Below are 17,386 nucleotides of genomic sequence, written 5' to 3'. Positions count from 1 at the left end.
TGAGGAACTAACAAAAGAAAAAATACATATGGTCAATTCACATATCAAAAAATGTGAACTTAATAATCAAAGAAATGCAATGAAAATTATAATTTACAAGTATCATTTTTGCCTTTCAAACAGAGATGCAAAAAAAATATTTTCACCTGATGAAAATATTTTTCCTCATGGGAAAATAAACATTCTTATACACTTTCTAGTCCCTTCTCATCAGAAACTTTATAATATATATTAAAAACCTTAAAAATCTTTAAGTCCTCTGACCCAAGAAATCCACTTCTGGAAATGTAAGCCAAAGCAAGGAGGGGGAGGGAGTGAAGAGATGAATGTTAATATTTAGGCTGAAATATAATTCCTAAATATTATTTATAAGAGTCAAAATTAGGGGAAGAATGCATGTCCTACAATAGAAAAATAAACAGATTATAGAACATGCATATGAAATATTAGCAGTAATTTTAAATCATGTTTTCAAATATTATTTAATGACATGGAAAAATGCTAGTGATCAGTGAGAACTAAAATGTTGTGCGGAGGCCTGTTGGCACAGTGGTTAAGTTCACATGTTCTGCTTCGGCGGCCTGGAGTTCACCGGTTCGGATCCCAGGTGCAGACGTGGTACCGCTTGTCAAGCCATGCTGTGGCAGGCATCCCACATATAAAGCGGAGGAAGACGGGCATGGATCTTAGCTCAGGGCCAGTCTTCCTCAGCAAAAAGAGGAGGATTGGCGGCAGATGTTAGCTCAGGGCTAATCTTCCTTAAAAAAAAAAAAAAAAAAAAAAGCACATAAAATGTTGTGTGGAAAAAGCCAGGATAGGAAACTATATACCCTCCGTATTCACCAGTTCTACATCTCTGGATTCAACCAACCGTCGATAAAAGGCCTAATGTGATTGTGTCTGTACTGAACACGTGCAGACTTTTTTTCTTGTCATTATTCCCTAAACAATACAGTATAGCAAGTATTTACATAGTATTTACATTGTATTAGGAATTATAAGTTATCTAGAGATGATTTAAAGTATATGGAGGATGTGCGTAGGTTAGATGCAAATACTATGCCATTTTATACAAGGGATTTGCACATCCGCATATTTTGGTATCCGCGGGGGTCCTGGAATCAATCCCCCACACATACAGAGGGATGACTGTATACCCTCTATTTCCAATTTCCTGAACGAGCAAATATATAGAAGTCTGCCTGGGACCAACATTGTAGCCATATTTTAGTGACACGGGAATTGTCGCAATGGGTCACATCCAGGCTCAAAGGTCCAAAGATGCCCAAGGCCACATTTCTGCAGGACAACATTGTCCTCCCTAACAAATGTTTTCCAAACAGTTTAATAATGATAGCAATAACAAGTTCTTATTCATGCGAAGCACTTTACAGTTAACAAAATTTTTCAGATATGTTTTTTCTCTGAGTTCTCAAAACAGTCCTTTGTAGTTGGCCACATAGCATTGTCTCCATTTGATAGAGGAGAAAATGAAGGCTCCGAAAGCTGCACAGCTGGTGAGTGACAGAGGGCCCTTCTTTGTCATTGTCCCACCTCTTCTTCATATGAGCCATTTCCTCCGGAGATGGGATTCATAAATACCTTCCATGGCTTTTTGAATTCATTTCCATTTCCTGTGTGTACTGCCTCTCGAGAAAATGCATTGCTTACATTTAGTCTGCCTTATTGGTTCTAAAATTGCCTAGTTCCAGGTCAATGGGTAGAGAATAGTTATATAATTATATATAATATATAGTTAGACATAAAGTGTGGTAAGGGCGAGCCTGATCAGACCAACCACCACCACCACCAGCAGACACATTTGCAACCACTTTTCTAAGGCAGAGCAAGACGGGCATCAGGAAAAGCACCATTTAAGGGCACTTCCCTGGGGTCAGGAGGAGAATTTCTAGGAGAGCATTAAGAATCAAGAGTCACTATGAAGATGCGGCAGCTAAAAGAGTTATAAACAAAAGCTGAACTGGGCCTCTGTGTGAGGCCCGTAGGAGGTACTTCTCCATCCCTAGCTATTCTGTTTCACCCTGTGGCTATCTAGGTCGTGCTTCTCAAACTTCATGGTGCTGATGAATCATGTGGGGATCTTGTTGAAATGCAGGCTCTGATTTGGTAGGTCTGGGGCAGGGGCTGAGATTTTGCATTTCTAGCAAACTCCCAGGTGATGCTGATGCTGCTGGTCCAGACCAAGCCTTCAGTAGCAGAGTCTAGATGCCCAGTACCTGGTGGGTTGGGACAGAAATTCCACTTGATTCCCATTCCATGGGTTGCTTTTTTATAACTGAGTCAGCGACAACTCACCTCTTTGTTTCTCCATTAGCAGTTATTCTATGTTATCATGGAATTCTTTTCTAGTGGCTCTCCAACTTGGCTCTACATTATAAGCACCTGGGAAACTTTTTAAAAATTTGATTCCCAGACCACACGTCAGTAAAACTAAATCAGAATCTCTGGGGGTGTGATCAGAACATTTAGACATCCTCAGGTGATGCTCAGCCAAGGCTGAGAACCACTCACTGGGAGGATGAGGATGATGGGGAAGAACCCCATAAATCTGCCTCCAATCTCTGCTGTTGGCATTTTTAGGTCTGGGCCTTTCCTTTGCCTTTAAATGTCAACCTAAAAGTCAGCTGGAAATAATGCCCAAGAAGCCTATTTGCAAAGAGAAGTCACCTTCTCTGGAAACAGAGAGAAGAAGGTCATTTTGAGGATACACCAGTAGAGGAAAGTCCATATGGGAGCTAGCAGACTAAGTTTTTCCTTGATTTCTCAGAGTTGAAGTTATATCATAAATTCATTCAGGATTTTATCTTTCATTTTGCATCTTATGTGCCTACTCTTTGATTCATTTTGGAAGAAATGAATGATTTTTTTTTTCTTCAGGGAGGTACAAGCTCTTTAGGACAAAAACCCAACTAATCATCTAGATAATTAAATAATCACAACCCTTAGAGGTATCCAGGGAGCTGATAGCACCAGGAGACAGGGATTTCAAATAGATGAGCCATTAAGAAGAGAAAGCCTTTTTTCTCTGAAGTTGACTCATTCAAGCAAACGAAAACAACTGAAACCATGTTATTTTAAAAGCAAAATTGAGATGAAGAAGAGTTTACAGAGATATAAAACATGACAGTCATCACAGTTTTCCATCCATCTTTTCAAGTATCTAATGATTCCCTGCTTATTATGATCATGACTGCTTGCCAAAAAACAAAAAACTCTTTTTCTACAAGTCAACTGATATGATACATATTTTGAATTCCTATAATTTGTTTAAAACTTTTTATTCTTACAATCCTCCAAGTTTTTTCATCATGTCCTCATGATATAGGTGCCTAGCACATTTGTCCCCACTCAACAGGAAAAGAAACGAGACATTGTTGGAAAACAACCACACCCAAGCTGAAGAAACAGCCTCATCTCTCAGGAAATTAGAGGAAAGTTCACAGCTCTACTCCGTTGAGCATCTCTAGCAACAATATTCACTTGATACCTGAAAATTAACTTTTCAGAAATGCCCCAGAGCATATTCATTCATTCATCCATCCATTCATTCAACCAATATTTATTGAGGGTCTGTTATATTACAGGCATTATTGTTAGGTGCAAAATATGGAAGTCATGGCACTTGTCCTCAAGTGTTTAGAGGCTGTTGGGAGAAGCCAACTTATAAACAAAGAGGCAGTGTGGTGTAAAGATGAAGAACGTGGTGCAGGAGTCAGACAGATGGATATTTGAGCCCCAGCTCTGCCACTTTCTTAGCTGTATGATCTTAAGTTACTTACAGGTTCATTTTCCCCATCTGTAAAACCTGTATGAGAGTAGTACCCATGTCAGAGGGTTGTTGTACAGGCTCCATGAAATCTTCCATGTAAAGCCACTTAGCCCGGTCCCAGGCATATACTAAGCCAGCCAGGAATGCGAGGCTGTGTACGGCTCATGGTAGCATACAGAAAGAGGAGAGATTGATGTGACTTAGGGGACAGAGCCACTTCTGTTTCAAGATTTTATGAACATAAATAATGCTGTGTTAAAGCCAGCTAGCCAAGAACAGAGGAAGATAATGACCACAGTAGCTTGGAGGCCATAGAACATTCAACTTACGAAAGACAGAGATACCCAACTAACTGTGAGGCTGAAATCAGGGAGGATCTTGATCAGCCTCAGAGTGTACAATAAAATTCAGTTCTGGGGCCGGTCCTGTGGCCCTGTGGTTGGGTTCCCATGCTCAGATTCAGTGGCCTGGGGTTCCCCAGTTCAGATCCTGGGTGTAGAGACCTACACACGGCTCATCAAGCCATGCTGAGGCAGCATCCCACATAGAAGAACTAGAAGGACTTACAGCTAGGATATACAACTATGGACTGAGGCTTTGGGGAGAAAAAAACTTAAAAGAAAAGGTTCAATCCTTCCTAACTCCCTCCTTTCAAACATTTAAATCCTGATAGTGTATACTTCCTCTACATGCACATCCTGTTAGAAAATAGATATCATAGTAAAAGTCTCATCACACTGCTGTTACAGTCAAATAAGAGAATGTATGTGCAATTCTAAACAGTAAAGCAATGTACCAAATACATCATTGCACTAATTACATAAGACTCGACAACGTACTCTCTCCGAGAAGCACGCCAGGCAATCCTGATGATGGCAGCCATGGGTGCTTTTCCAGAGCCGTCCAGCTGACCTCTGCTCCTCCCTGCTCCCAATTTCCCACCCCAATCTAAGTTTTAAAAACCATAGTCTTCCCACGTAAGGAAATTGGGCACAGCTGATGAAGGAAGGCCCTGAGAATAATAAGAAAATTGAGTAAGAAAGTATGAGTCAAAAAATTCCATGAACTGGTCAGAAGTTAGAATGGGCATAGGATCCAAGGACCTGTCTCCCTGGAGGGAAAGGGAAAACATGTAAAGAATGAGTGGCATCTCCATTTGCTTTAGGAAGACAAGTCAAAGATTAGAAGATAAAAAATACATTTGCCTGAAAATGTTAAGAGGGCAAATGTTAGCCAGAGTAACAGTGAGCTAGGGCAGATTGGAACCCAAATCAAAGTACATACAACATTAACCAATAACTACAAAAGCTAGTGCTCAACTGGGGCTCAAACATAGCTTGAAATCACAGGGTCGACAGTACCCCATACAAGGGCACCATCATTTTTGCCTGCCTGCCATCCAAATATGCGTGGGGAATCTACCATGGAATCAGTCTTGGTAGGACCAGAGGTCCTGGGATTCTGAGGTTGGAGGTAGTGAAACAAAGCAAGAGGAATTTGTTCCTTGACCCGGTACTGGGGCATCCAGTGACCAGTGGCAATAATGACATGTCCCAACCAGCCAACTTCTGTGGCTTGGCCTGTGCTGAGCTTCTAGTTGCCAGCTGTCCTCTTATCTGACCTGGGGATCTGACAAATTCTAAGAGCTGCCTGCTTTCTTCTAAGAAACCAATGCTTCTAAACGTTTTCACCACTCCTCCTTCACCTCTAAGGTGCCTTTTTAGACTTCTTTTCTTTTTCTGATCATCACCCTGCCCTCATGAAATTTTAATACTGCAGATATTCGATATGTCTGTTTGTGTACAATAGCCCTTTGCAGAGCTACAGACCATTGTCATATCTAAGCTTCTGTTTGCTCAATAAAAACACAGTGTTCATCTGTTTTCTGGGCAAGATTGCCCCCACTGAGAATGCATTTAGTCAATTCCTCTTCTGCTTATGTGAACCAGAGTCAGCCTCTCGTATTTGCAACCATGAACCTTGATAAGTACACTCCATCTCTTGCTGTTAAACCCAAGTCCATAAAGTTGATGTTATTCTTACGTGCCCTAAACCAGAGCTTTATAGGATTCTGTTAAAATTTTAAAATTTGGAAGAAATTGCTTTAAAAAAATACCAATAACAGCTACTCTGTACGTATCAGGCACCGTGCTAAGTATTTGACACATTGCCTCATTCAATCCCCACACCGCTCTATGTATGTGTCATTAGCTATGCTTTACAGATCAGGACACTAGGGTTCAGGCAGGCTAATAACTGAGTCAAGGTTACCCTGCTTGTCAGTGGCAGAGCCAGGAGGTGGCCTTAAATGGCAATGTGCTTGCTGGCAAGAGGAAAGTAGGACTTACCAGCTTCTTACTTCACTTCATGGAAAGTTTGCCTAGGAGCTCGAAAGGCAGCTCTGCTTGCAGAGGCGGTAATTGTTTCAAAAATATTCACGTGCTTTCTCATTTGCGCTTTTGGATGTCTTACCTTCCCCCTGGGAAGCCTGAGATAGGGAGATGGGGTGGGGGTGAAATTTCAGTTATTCAACAATTAATGCACTGCAAGCACCAGCCAAGCAGAACAAACCAGACACCAGCAAATCAGAACAAACCAGGCATCAGCCAATCACAACAGACCAGGTACCAGCCAATCACAGCAGTCCATGCCAGGCTACAGACAGCAGAGTCCTTGCCACCTGTGTTGTGCCAGGTGTTACCATCCCCCACCTCCACAGGGAAGGGCCTGGGGGGGGTTGGACATTAAGGGGGCTTAGGGGAGCAGCTAGTCACCTACCAGTGTGGAAGCATTTTCATGTTTACAGCTGGTGGAGTCATACCTGACTATGTTTATGTGTATCTGTGGTATATATATGAGGACACTAGGAAACTTATAGCAGAATGCAAAGAAAGTTAAGAGAAAGGAAGTAAATATTCAGCTTCTGACCTTCAAAATGGCATTTTGAAGCAAGACAATAGACTGAAAACCACAATTTGTTGAAGGAGATAAGATTTTGTAAATTTCTTTCTCAAACATGTGGAGAAGCAAGTCCACAGGACTCAGAGGGACTTTTTTTCAAGGTGTAGAGAATGTCTGGGCTGTGAAGGGTGTCGCCCAGGGAAGGAGGACAATAAGACAAATCGAAAGGAAAAAAAAAAAGTCTGAAGCCCAATGCTTCTAGTCCAAGATGGTTTGGGAAGGAAACAGGAGACACAAAAGGAAAGAAAGGAAGATAGAAGCCAGAATATTCATCCGCACCCACCCTTTTGGCCTAACCTTGGGTTACTTAGAAACATCCATCTGAGTAAACTGAAGTCCAAAAGTGAAGGGGCTTTCTCTGCTTCCCCTTCCTTAGCCTTGGCACCTCCAAAATGGCCCAGGAGCGATGGTCAGGAGAAGGCAGTGGAAGGAAGATAGATAAATAGCTTTGGGGCAGTGCTCCTGTCTCCCTTCATGGTATTATGTGACCTAGAGGGGACCCAGAGCCTCCAGTGACAGAGGATGCGGAGGCCTGGCACCAGGACAGAGAAGCTGATGAAGGTGGTATCTTTTAATTCGTGGGGTAATTGTTCAGAACCATGGGTGGTGGGTGCAGTACCTTGTGGAAATTAATGAAGACCACCCAAATGAGAAAAGCAAAGGCTATTTAGCAGAGCTTGCTATAGGAAGGGAGTCAGCCATTGTCCTTGGCATTTAGGGAAAGACTGGAAGGCTGGCAGAGGAGTGGGGAATTTTTATGGTGGAAAAAAGGCAAGTCTTAAGTTGTGCCATGATTGGAGGCTGTTGGCATGGAGGAAGCTGTAGGTGAGCCAGCTGGAAGGAGGACATCCTATATGATTGGCTGAGGGGTGCTCGCTGGGCGTTCTCTGGTTGGTCCTTAGTTGGGAGCAGAGACAAGAATTAGAGCTGCTGTCAGTTATTAATCAAGTCCTGGCCATTTGGGGCTGGTTGTTTGGTTTCCTGGGTTATTACCAGAGACAGCAGTCTGACTTCCTGTTAAGTCTGACTCACAGTGGGCTGGCTTCCCCAGCTCCTTATTGTAGATAAGGGGATGGTTTCCCGGGCAGGCTGCTGCAGGGGGCGGATCAGAGCTCTGTTTTCACAGATGACCTGGCCATTGTCTGTTTGCATGTTTAGTCTCTCAGCTTCCGCCCAAGGTTCCACACAGAACCGCTGGATGAATAGTACACCGCCTCTCCCAGCAGAGATCAGGGAGGAGCAAGTGGATCTGCGTGGATCCGGGAACACTTCTTCTCGGCCAATATACTGACAATAACGTGGAAAGATGACCTTCCAGAAAAGCAAGCTCCTGACGGTTGGTGACGTTGTTACAGAGACTCTGCAGAGGGCGGCCCCCTTTCTGTGTCCGTCCATCTCTGCCTACCACCCCCTTTTAGCCACGTGGGTCCTACTGCTTGCTCACCTTTTTTGGCTCAAGAAAAGACTCTGAGGTGGTCATTTGCACTTTATTTCAAATTAAGGTATGCATTGTTCTTCTCAATTATTTATTTACATACCATTTACTCTTTATTATTATATAATTATTTTACTTAATTACAAAACAGGAGGTTTTCTCTTATTGTAAGGTTATGGGTCCTTTGCAGAGCTCCTGAAATCACAATGCACGAGCAGTCACCAGGCTCTTGGCTGATTTATTAGCTTGACCCTTATGAAATTGCCAATATTCAGTAGTCTGTGTCCCACAAACTGAAAATGTCGTAGGGTCCAACAAATAATGAGCTAGTATCATGAGTTTCACTTCTGGGAACCAACTGGTGGCCAGAAAATACTTTTAAAAAATCATAAGACCAATTTTAAATTCTCATTTTTATTTAGGAAAACTGCTGATACATTGTGCCCTCTACACAGACATACACACACACACACAAAACGATGACTGATCTCTCTATTATTTTTTTAAAGTATGGAAGGAGAAACTTTAAAAGCACGTCCCTCTCTGAGTCAGCAGAGGAGCTTAACCTCTATGGGGAAACAATTTTATGAACTTCACCTGTCATTGATCTACTCTGGAGTAAGGATTTTTTCAGACCTCAAAGTGATGTGTTTGAATTCTCCAACAAGATGGAGTGATAATGAATAAAATTAAATTTAATCTCCTCTGAAGAGCGTTGGCGGAAGGAAGGCAGAGGGTGGTTAGAAACCATGTTGTTAGCTTGTAAAGAAATATATAAGCTTATATTAGGTAAACCACAAGTCGTCACACGTTTCTCCCTGGCCGAGAATTAAGGGGAAGCCGTCCCAACACCCTCATGATGAAAAGTGTGTTTGCCATTGATTTTCTTATGTGCTGGTGGAAATCTTGTCAGCCACTGTCAATTTAAAGCCCCCTGTAATTACACTTCTTACAAGAGAGATGTTAATTGTATTTTCTGTGCCAAAGCCTTGTCCCCAAATACTGTTTCATGGTAAATCAGAAGAGAGGCTGCAGCAATTGCTATCACAAGGAGTGTGTAAGGCTCCCTGAGGAATTCTCCTTTAATTAATGAATTGGATACTATATCCCTCTGATGGAGGTCGTCTTAGTTATTTTTATTTCCCACTGGAATAAAAACCTTTCATGTGGGGGACAAGTTCAAGGTCGGAGAGTGTTGTCAGTGGAGTTACTGCAGTCCAAACTCTGAGCTGTGTGGCAGGTGACATCACATTGTTGAAGTTAAAGATAGAAGAATACTCTATTGCCGTAGCCATAAGCTTTGACTCCTCTGGACGCTGATGTTCTTAGGTATTACACTTAGCATATGTTACTCTTTCTCCCACTCCCTTGGTGCTTAAATCAAAAACAGCCTGACGATATATCTTATATTGTTAGTTTTTCTTATTTCTCTTACGTTGTAAATCCAGTGAGAGAAGAAACCGCATGCTCTACCCGACAGGACCTATTTCAACGCTGGCCATGAGTACATATCTGATGAGTAGTAAGTGGACTTCCATCTACGCAGCTGAGACTCCATACAACTCTAGCCCCAGGATAGACCACAGGTTAGCACTATTGCTAATAAGCATTGATGTGAATCTGGAATCAAATTCCAGGCATTAAGTTGGATATTTTTCTTAAAATAATGGGAGATTTTGAGGAACAAGTGGAAAGAAAGCGATTCTACATTATACAAGAAAGCGTGGACATTATTAGAAGCACTGGGGGCCTTAACCAAGGTTAGAGGATTTTCAAGTGCAAGAGCAAAAGCGGATAACTAACACAGAGAGTCTCCCGCATTCTCCCTCAGGAAAGAGGCCTGGGGCTCCGGCCTCTTGGCCTCTCTCCTGCTCACAATACCCGCAGTGTGCTACAGAATGGATTTGCACTGGCCCCTTGGCAAGATCTCTTCTCCTGAATTCTCCAATAATGTTTCTACAAGGTTTCTGTACACCAGAGAAATATAAAACCAAAGATATCACAGGAAAAGTCAGGAAAACCTCACTCTCAGCTTCACCCTGAGGACTGAACACCCAATTTCAGAGTTTGGAACTAAAAAAAAGGACATGTAAAGAAAAACAAAACAAACAAAAACAGCCCACTGATTCTTTGTCCTTTTTTGTTCTTTCTTTCTTTGAAATAAAAAATAAATGAAGTCCCCGGAAAGCATAAAATTATCCTCAGTTTGCTTCCAGCCCTGAGCCTGCCACCACTGCCCATTGCTGCAGTCACCAGATAACCCATTATAGGAATAAAAAATCTCCAAACCCTGACAAATAAATCATTCTGAAAGCTGGGCTTCCCAAGGGTAACATCAGAGATTATCAGTCAGGCAGAAATGTTAACATCCATTTTCCCATCATTGTGAGGCCTTTTGTTAATGCAGTTTTTTTCCTTGCAGAAAAGGCACAATGCCCAGCATTATGGGGACATTTTATGCAAATGGCAGTTAGACTGTGTGAAACTGCTCTGTGTCAGTCACTGTAGCCCAGGCAAATGCCTCTGATGGAAGGATTTTCATCCCAGTGCAATGTCACCTCACATGGCCCTTGGACGTTAAAGGGTTGACGCCGCATGCCTCCTCTCCCAAGTGAAATGATCAAGCTTTGAACAAGCTGAGCTCTCAGTGGTGGACCAGGTAAGGGGAGGCTGTATTCAACAGCAGGAGAGGGACTTCTCCCTCCCTCTGTTCCTCAGGCTGAAAAGGGGATCGGATCCTGGGTGAATCTAATGCTAGGAATCATGGGATTTCAGAGCTGGAAGCCCCGTCTCATTTTATCTACTCATGTCTGTAGGGACATTGAAGCCTGGAAAGGGGGTGGGACTCGCCCAGGGTCAGAAAGCCCATTCAAGGTAAATCAGAATCCACATATTGCCTGTATTCATTCATTTCCTTAATAAGTAAAAATAGTAAGGTTGGAGCACTGTGCACAGTTCTGAAGAGAAAACAATGACTAAGATGCAATCTATGCCCTCAGAAGGCACACAGAGTCCAGAAGGGGAGACAGAAACAAAAGGACAGACACGATGACATAAGATTGAACAGCCTCAGTGCCTATCATCAGGGAACTGGTGAAATCAATTGTGGTCCTTCCATATTATGGAATAGCAAGTGTTGTCAAAATAGTCCTAGGCAGGCCTACATTACTGACACGGAAAGATCTCCAAGATGTATTGCTGGGTGACAAGAGCAAAGTCTGTATTTCTCAAATGTAAAAGGAGGGGTTTGGATTTGATCAGTGGTTTTCCACCCTTTTTTAAATTATGGCAAATTATGCATAACATAAAATTTACCATTTTAACTTTTTTTTTTTAAGATTGGCACCTGAGCTAACAACTGTTGCCAATCTTTTTTTTTTTTCTTCTGGTTTTTCTCCCCAAATCCCCCCAGTACATAGTTGTATATTTTAGTTGTGGATCCTTCTAGTTGTGGCATGTGGGACGCCGCCTCAGCATGGCCTAACGAGTGGTGCCATGTCTGTGCCCAGGATCTGAACCAGCGAAACCCTGGGCCGCCGAAGCAGAGTGTGTGAACTTAACCACTCAGCCATGGGGCCGGCCCACCATTTTAACTGTACAGTTCAATAAAGTTAAATATGTTGACATTGTTATGTAACCATCACCACTAACCATCTCCAGATCTTTTTTCATCTCGCCAAACTGAAACTTTGTACCCACTAAACATTAACCCCCCCCCCACCACTACTCCTTGCAGCCTCTGGAAACCATTATTCTACTTTCTGTCCTTATGAATTTGACTACTCTGTACCTTATATAAGCGGGTTTATATAATATTTGTCTTTTTGTGAGTAGTTTATTTCACTTAGCATAATATCTTCAAAGTTCAGCCATGTTGTAGTATGTGTCAGAATTTCGTTCCTTTTTAAGGCTGAATAGTATTCCATTGTATGAATTTACCACATTTTATTTATCCATTCATCCATCGATGGACACTTTGGGTTGCTTCCACCTCTTGGCTACTGTGAATAAGGCTGTTCATGAACATGGATGTGCAAATATATCTTCAAGCTCCTGCTTTCAATTCTTTTGATTAGATGCCCAGAAGTGGAATTGCTGGACCATATAGCAATTCTGTTTTTAACTTTTCGTGGAACTGCCATACTGTTTTCCATAGAGGCTGCATCATTTTACATTCCCACCAACAGTGCATAAGGGTTTCAATTTCTCCATATCCTTGCCAACCCTTGCTGTTATCTGTTTGTTTGTGTTTTTATATAGTAGCATTCTAATGGATGTGCAGTGGTAGCTCACTGAAGTTTTGATTTGCATTTCCCTAATGATTAGTGATGTTGACAATCTTTTCATGTTCTTATTGGCAATTCGCATATCTTCTTTGGAGAAAAGTCTAATCAAATCTTTTTGCCCATATTTTAATTGGGCTGTTTTGTTGTTGTTGTTGTTGACTTTCAACCTTCCAACATTTGTAAAACCTGTGGAAACTCCTACTTTTAATGAAATTGTATATCAAAACTCAATATACGAAATAGGAAAAGGCTGCGCTGCTCTGGTTGAATTGGATTCATGAGGAGGACCTTGAGCTTTGACTCAGACCTTCCCAAGGGCTTCTCACCCCAACTCGGACCCCTCTGTCCCTCCTGTGCCTCCCCCAGCAGGAGGAGGCCTCTGGGACACCTCCATGCAAACCTCAGTGCTCACAGAACTGAGCAGGTTTGAAAACCACTAGACTGGATGACCTCTAGGTCACCTCCCAGATAACAGGCCATGTTTAAGTGAAGATGTTTAATCTGTATAAAGAAGAAGCTATTTAAAGTAAAGGAACTTTCATCAATACTTATTTTCAGAAGGTTCACTGTGATGTTCACTCCCTTCCCAGGAGACCCTTTGGTTTAGCATGTAAGTCCGATTTGTGCAATATTCTTCTGAAACTCTGTGAAGATTTTATCTTATTCATGTGTTACCAGATTCTTGTAATGAACCTGAATGCCCAGCATACCCTTTGGTGCACGGTGCTTGGTAATTCTGTTTGCAAAGTTTTTAAAAATAATAAGCTCTTAGAAATATTCCTGTAGTACATGAATTGCAAAATTTTTCTTAATTTCTCCTCTCCTTGTATCCACCCCTGATCCCCTTTGCAACGTGACTTTGCGGCTCCTCCCATCAAGAAGTGGGGACCAACAGTATCCGGGCTGGCCTTGTGATTTGCTGTGATCAATAGAATGAGGTAGAAATGGTGTTGGGCCAGTTCTGAGCCTCATTTCTGCTCTCGTTCTTGGAATCCCTTACAGCCACAGTGAAGACGAGCCTGGCTAGCCTGCCTGACAATGAGAAACAAGTGATTCTATTACCTTGTTGCTCCAGATCACAGCCAGCCAACAGCCACACATGTCACTGAAGCCATCCAGCCCAAGCCACCCTAACCACTGACCACAGATATATGAGCCCAGTGCATATCAACAGAACAGCCCAATTGGCCCATAACCTCATGAGTAATGATGAATACTTCTTGTTCTAAGTCAATGAGACTTTGTGTGGTTTGTTACTTGGTGATAACTAACTTATATTATCATCAACTACTTCTTATAACAAAGCCAAAAGAGACAGAGAAGGTGGCAAATGAGAAATAGCAATTCTAAGATCCTATTGGGTCCTCCACAATTTAAATCCATCTTCCAGTACTTCATTCTTCAACAGGTACTTGGTCTTTCACTATCAAAAGGAAAACACTACAACTTGAGTTTAAGGGGATTTGCACAAACCACAAAAGAGCCTGGAGAGAATGTCTCATTTCAAAATACTCAGAGATGGATAGAAGCAAGTATTTGGGTTCACCAATGGAACTTGCCTTAGAGGTCTTTGGTCCCCTAACCGCAAGAGCTTGCATTTCATAAGGCACATTTCCATATGGTGTCCTCAAGCCTCACCAGCAAGAAAACATCATCTGAAGTCATTTCAAGGAGCACGTGTGTTTCTTTCTATTTGACTATAAAACATAGTTCAAAACAAAAAGCAAACAGAAATAATATTATATCTAATGCCTTTTCCAAATCAGAAAGCAGAGGTCTACAGTGGATTAAGAGTTCGGCATTCCCAGATGTGTGCTATCCTTGCAAAAGTGAACAAGGTGCCCAAACACGTCCTCTCTATAGAGCAAACAAAGATCTAGGCTTCTCGGCATCAATATTCCAGCGCATCTTCCTGCAGGCATTATTACCATGGTTAATTACAGGCTAACACTCCCGATGTCAGATGCTCACCACAGCTCAGCCTTCTGGCTCCCATCTTCCCAAAGGCTAGGAGGTCTTCCTTTTGAGAGAGTTAAGCAGGAAGAAGAAAAATGAGACAATTTATGCAAATGTATGCAACATAAATCAGATTGTGTCTGCCAGATAGCACAAATCGCTGGGGTGATTTACTCCTTTCCCACTCTGCACAGAAAAACTTCCAGACTCCAGCTCTTTAATTTGGTGACAGTGCACTTGGGCCACCAACTAGGTTTTGCCACTGTAATTTGTTTCTTTACCTTGAAAAATAAACAGGCACGATTCAATCTAACATCCAACTTGAATAAGGAAACCCATAAAGGGAACTCAGTGTCTGGAATAAATTAAGCAGCCCCGCAGAGAGTCAGAATCAGGAAAATTTTCACTTAAGCTACAGTAGAATAATAAAGAATTTTAAAAACGAGGAGTTTCAAGGAGATGAGAGCTGGGTCAACACTGACAAATATCATGGAGAGATGGGGGAAGGGAAGAACTGAAAAGAAGGAATTATTTTTTGTGAACTTTATAAGCTCAATGATAGTGGAATAATGGTGACTGAAACCAAATGAGAGTGTCTTTAGGGATGAACAGGAATTGAATCAGTAAAGATAGTGGGTGTGTTTATAGGAAATTTAAGTAGGAGAGATAAGAAATGTAGATGTAATTTAAGAGGCATGAGAAGTAAGGAAAGGATTGATTAACCCAGGGCAGCCAGTAGACAGAGATTGAAGGTACCAGAGAGAAGGAGGGCAAAAGATTGTCCTAAAACAGGCAGGGGGAGATGGAGTTCACCACGTGTTTAAGATATAGTGTGTTAAAACTTACATCTCACGTGTTTAAGCATGTAACTTCATCTCCCTGCCTGTAATGGAACCTAATTTAGCTCATTAGCCCCATTTCAACTCAGTGTATCTCTGTCACTTTGGTTTAAAGTAAGGTCAACCCAAGATTTAAACTCAGGCAATTGAATATTAAAAATTATCCTTCTTCCTCTTCTTCTCTCATCCCTAGGAGAATCTGAGTTCCCGGAGGTCTGTCTGCTGTCCTGGCACCTTGGCTTCTGCTGCAGCGTAGGTGGATACACCTGGTCATGGGCATCATTATGCCATGGCATATGCTGCTGCTGTCTGTGGTCCCGCCACAGTTTCTGGTCTCACGTTCCATCTACTCTGCATTCTCCTCAGCTCTACTCCACTGGGACTTCCATGCTCAATCACATCCTGGCAGACGGGGGACCCTCATCTGCCACATATCATGCTGAGGGGTTTCTCTCAGGCCCACCCACCCACTCACCACACCTCCAAATGTTGCCCAGACATTGCACAAATATACACATGGAACTTCTCTATAAGGCTTCTAGAGTCTCCAGCTAACTCCCACTAAGCCAAGCAGTGGTCCCTTCTGTCTGGAATCCCTTAACTTCTCTGAGGTTCCAATGCTCCCCCACAAGCCAGCGGAGTACAGGGAAGCCACTTCTCAGGCAATCTCCAGCTATTTAACTCCAGCCATTTTCCTTCCATCCTCCTGTTGGGCCAGCTGTGAAGCTTCCATGGCCATTCCCAGTGAGGAGGATGCTGATCTTTGGAGCTGGGAGAAGATATACTCATAGTTTTTAATCCTTTTATCATTTAAAAATATTTAAAATGACTAACTATGAAGTCCACTCAAGAATCTAGAACCGAAACAACTACATAAACTGAAAGTAAGTTGGAAATAGGCATTAGTAAAAAAAAAAAAGGGATCAATATGTTCACTACTGATTCTCCTATTCCTCTCAAATCCTATTCCTTAGCCCTGGAGGCCCTCATCCTTCCTCTTCTAGAAAGTTATGTCTCTGTTGGCATCTCATCCATGGCAACAAAACTGTCAAAGGGTCTGAGATTTTACTCTCCTTGAAGCTAACAAGTTAACTTTTGACAATTTCATAGATTTTGACAGAAGACATGAAACTCCTGGGTCAGAGACAAAGTATGTTATTACAGCAATAGCAGTAGCTAGAGCACTAGCATTTGCTTGCATTGATTCTTCAAGTCTCACATCCCAGAGAGATATGAGGACCTGGTGTCTCCTTCACATGCAGTGGATTGAGTTACAGGAGAGAAACCCGGAGCTTGGAGGATCCAAATCTTTTATAGTGGGCAGTAGGCATGCCTGCCCTTCGTTCTGTAGGGAGACATCATCTCTATCTTCCAGGACTGTTTGCTATACAAACATCCTGGAAAAGTTAGTCTAGTACAAATGCAGGCAGTGCCTCTGCTCCTAAGGTCTACAGAAATGCAAGAAACCAACAGAAAATTTTCTCCCAGCAGGGGAGGTTCTCTCTAGTCTTCACAGAAGCTTCTATAGAATGTTTACAATTACATTGTTTTCTCATTTCACTGAGAACTTGGGAGAGAAAAAGAGCCAATTGTGTACGTTTGGAACATCATTTTTGTCCCTGAAATTTGCCTGAACTTTGTTATAATGAACATATTTTACTCTCATAACAGAAAAAATAAACTTAATTTATTTTTCAAAAGGAAATTTTTTTCCCTGTGTGTATGATAGAGTTCAAGATGTCACACAGCTTTCACCATTTATTTCATCCTGTGTACTTGTGATGTCATTTTGCCCAGATGGCTTTAATGAACGTTGCCCACCACGTTTATTATTATAGGTGGAGAGAGAGGTTGAGAGAAGCTGCCCTTGAAATTAGAAAAGTCGTATGGAAACATAGTGGTCTTGTCTCAGTCATGCTATGGAAACCAATGTCAGATGTCCATATTTGGACCAAAGCTCTACAGGAGGAGAAAAATTTCCCTAAGACGGCAGAAGAGAGACACTGATTTCTAGAGTAGAGTTCTCAGGGAAAGTTGAACCTCTGATTTGATCAAGCTGCAGTTTCACAGGAGAAACTTCTCCCTCCATTTCTAATATGGCAAAATCTCAGTTTGATTT

The 17,386-nt window shown here is 42.1% G+C and overlaps 1 long non-coding RNA gene across 1 annotated transcript in view; it reads left to right on the top strand.

Annotated features, from left to right (window-relative positions):
• Positions 1–16,964, top strand: part of LOC123281414 (uncharacterized) — a 100,205-nt gene extending 83,241 nt beyond the window's left edge. The window contains exons 2-5 of the long non-coding RNA XR_011498826.1: positions 7,910–8,253; positions 9,635–9,772; positions 10,609–10,845; positions 15,461–16,964. This is a non-coding gene — a long non-coding RNA (uncharacterized lncRNA). The remainder of the gene's footprint in view (positions 1–7,909; positions 8,254–9,634; positions 9,773–10,608; positions 10,846–15,460) is intronic.
• The last annotated feature ends 422 nt before the right edge of the window (positions 16,965–17,386 follow it).

The sequence above is a fragment of the Equus asinus genome, chromosome 27, assembly GCF_041296235.1.
Source record: "Equus asinus isolate D_3611 breed Donkey chromosome 27, EquAss-T2T_v2, whole genome shotgun sequence".
NCBI classification, from domain to species: domain Eukaryota; kingdom Metazoa; phylum Chordata; class Mammalia; order Perissodactyla; family Equidae; genus Equus; species Equus asinus.
This window is presented reverse-complemented; position numbering and strand designations above follow the sequence as displayed.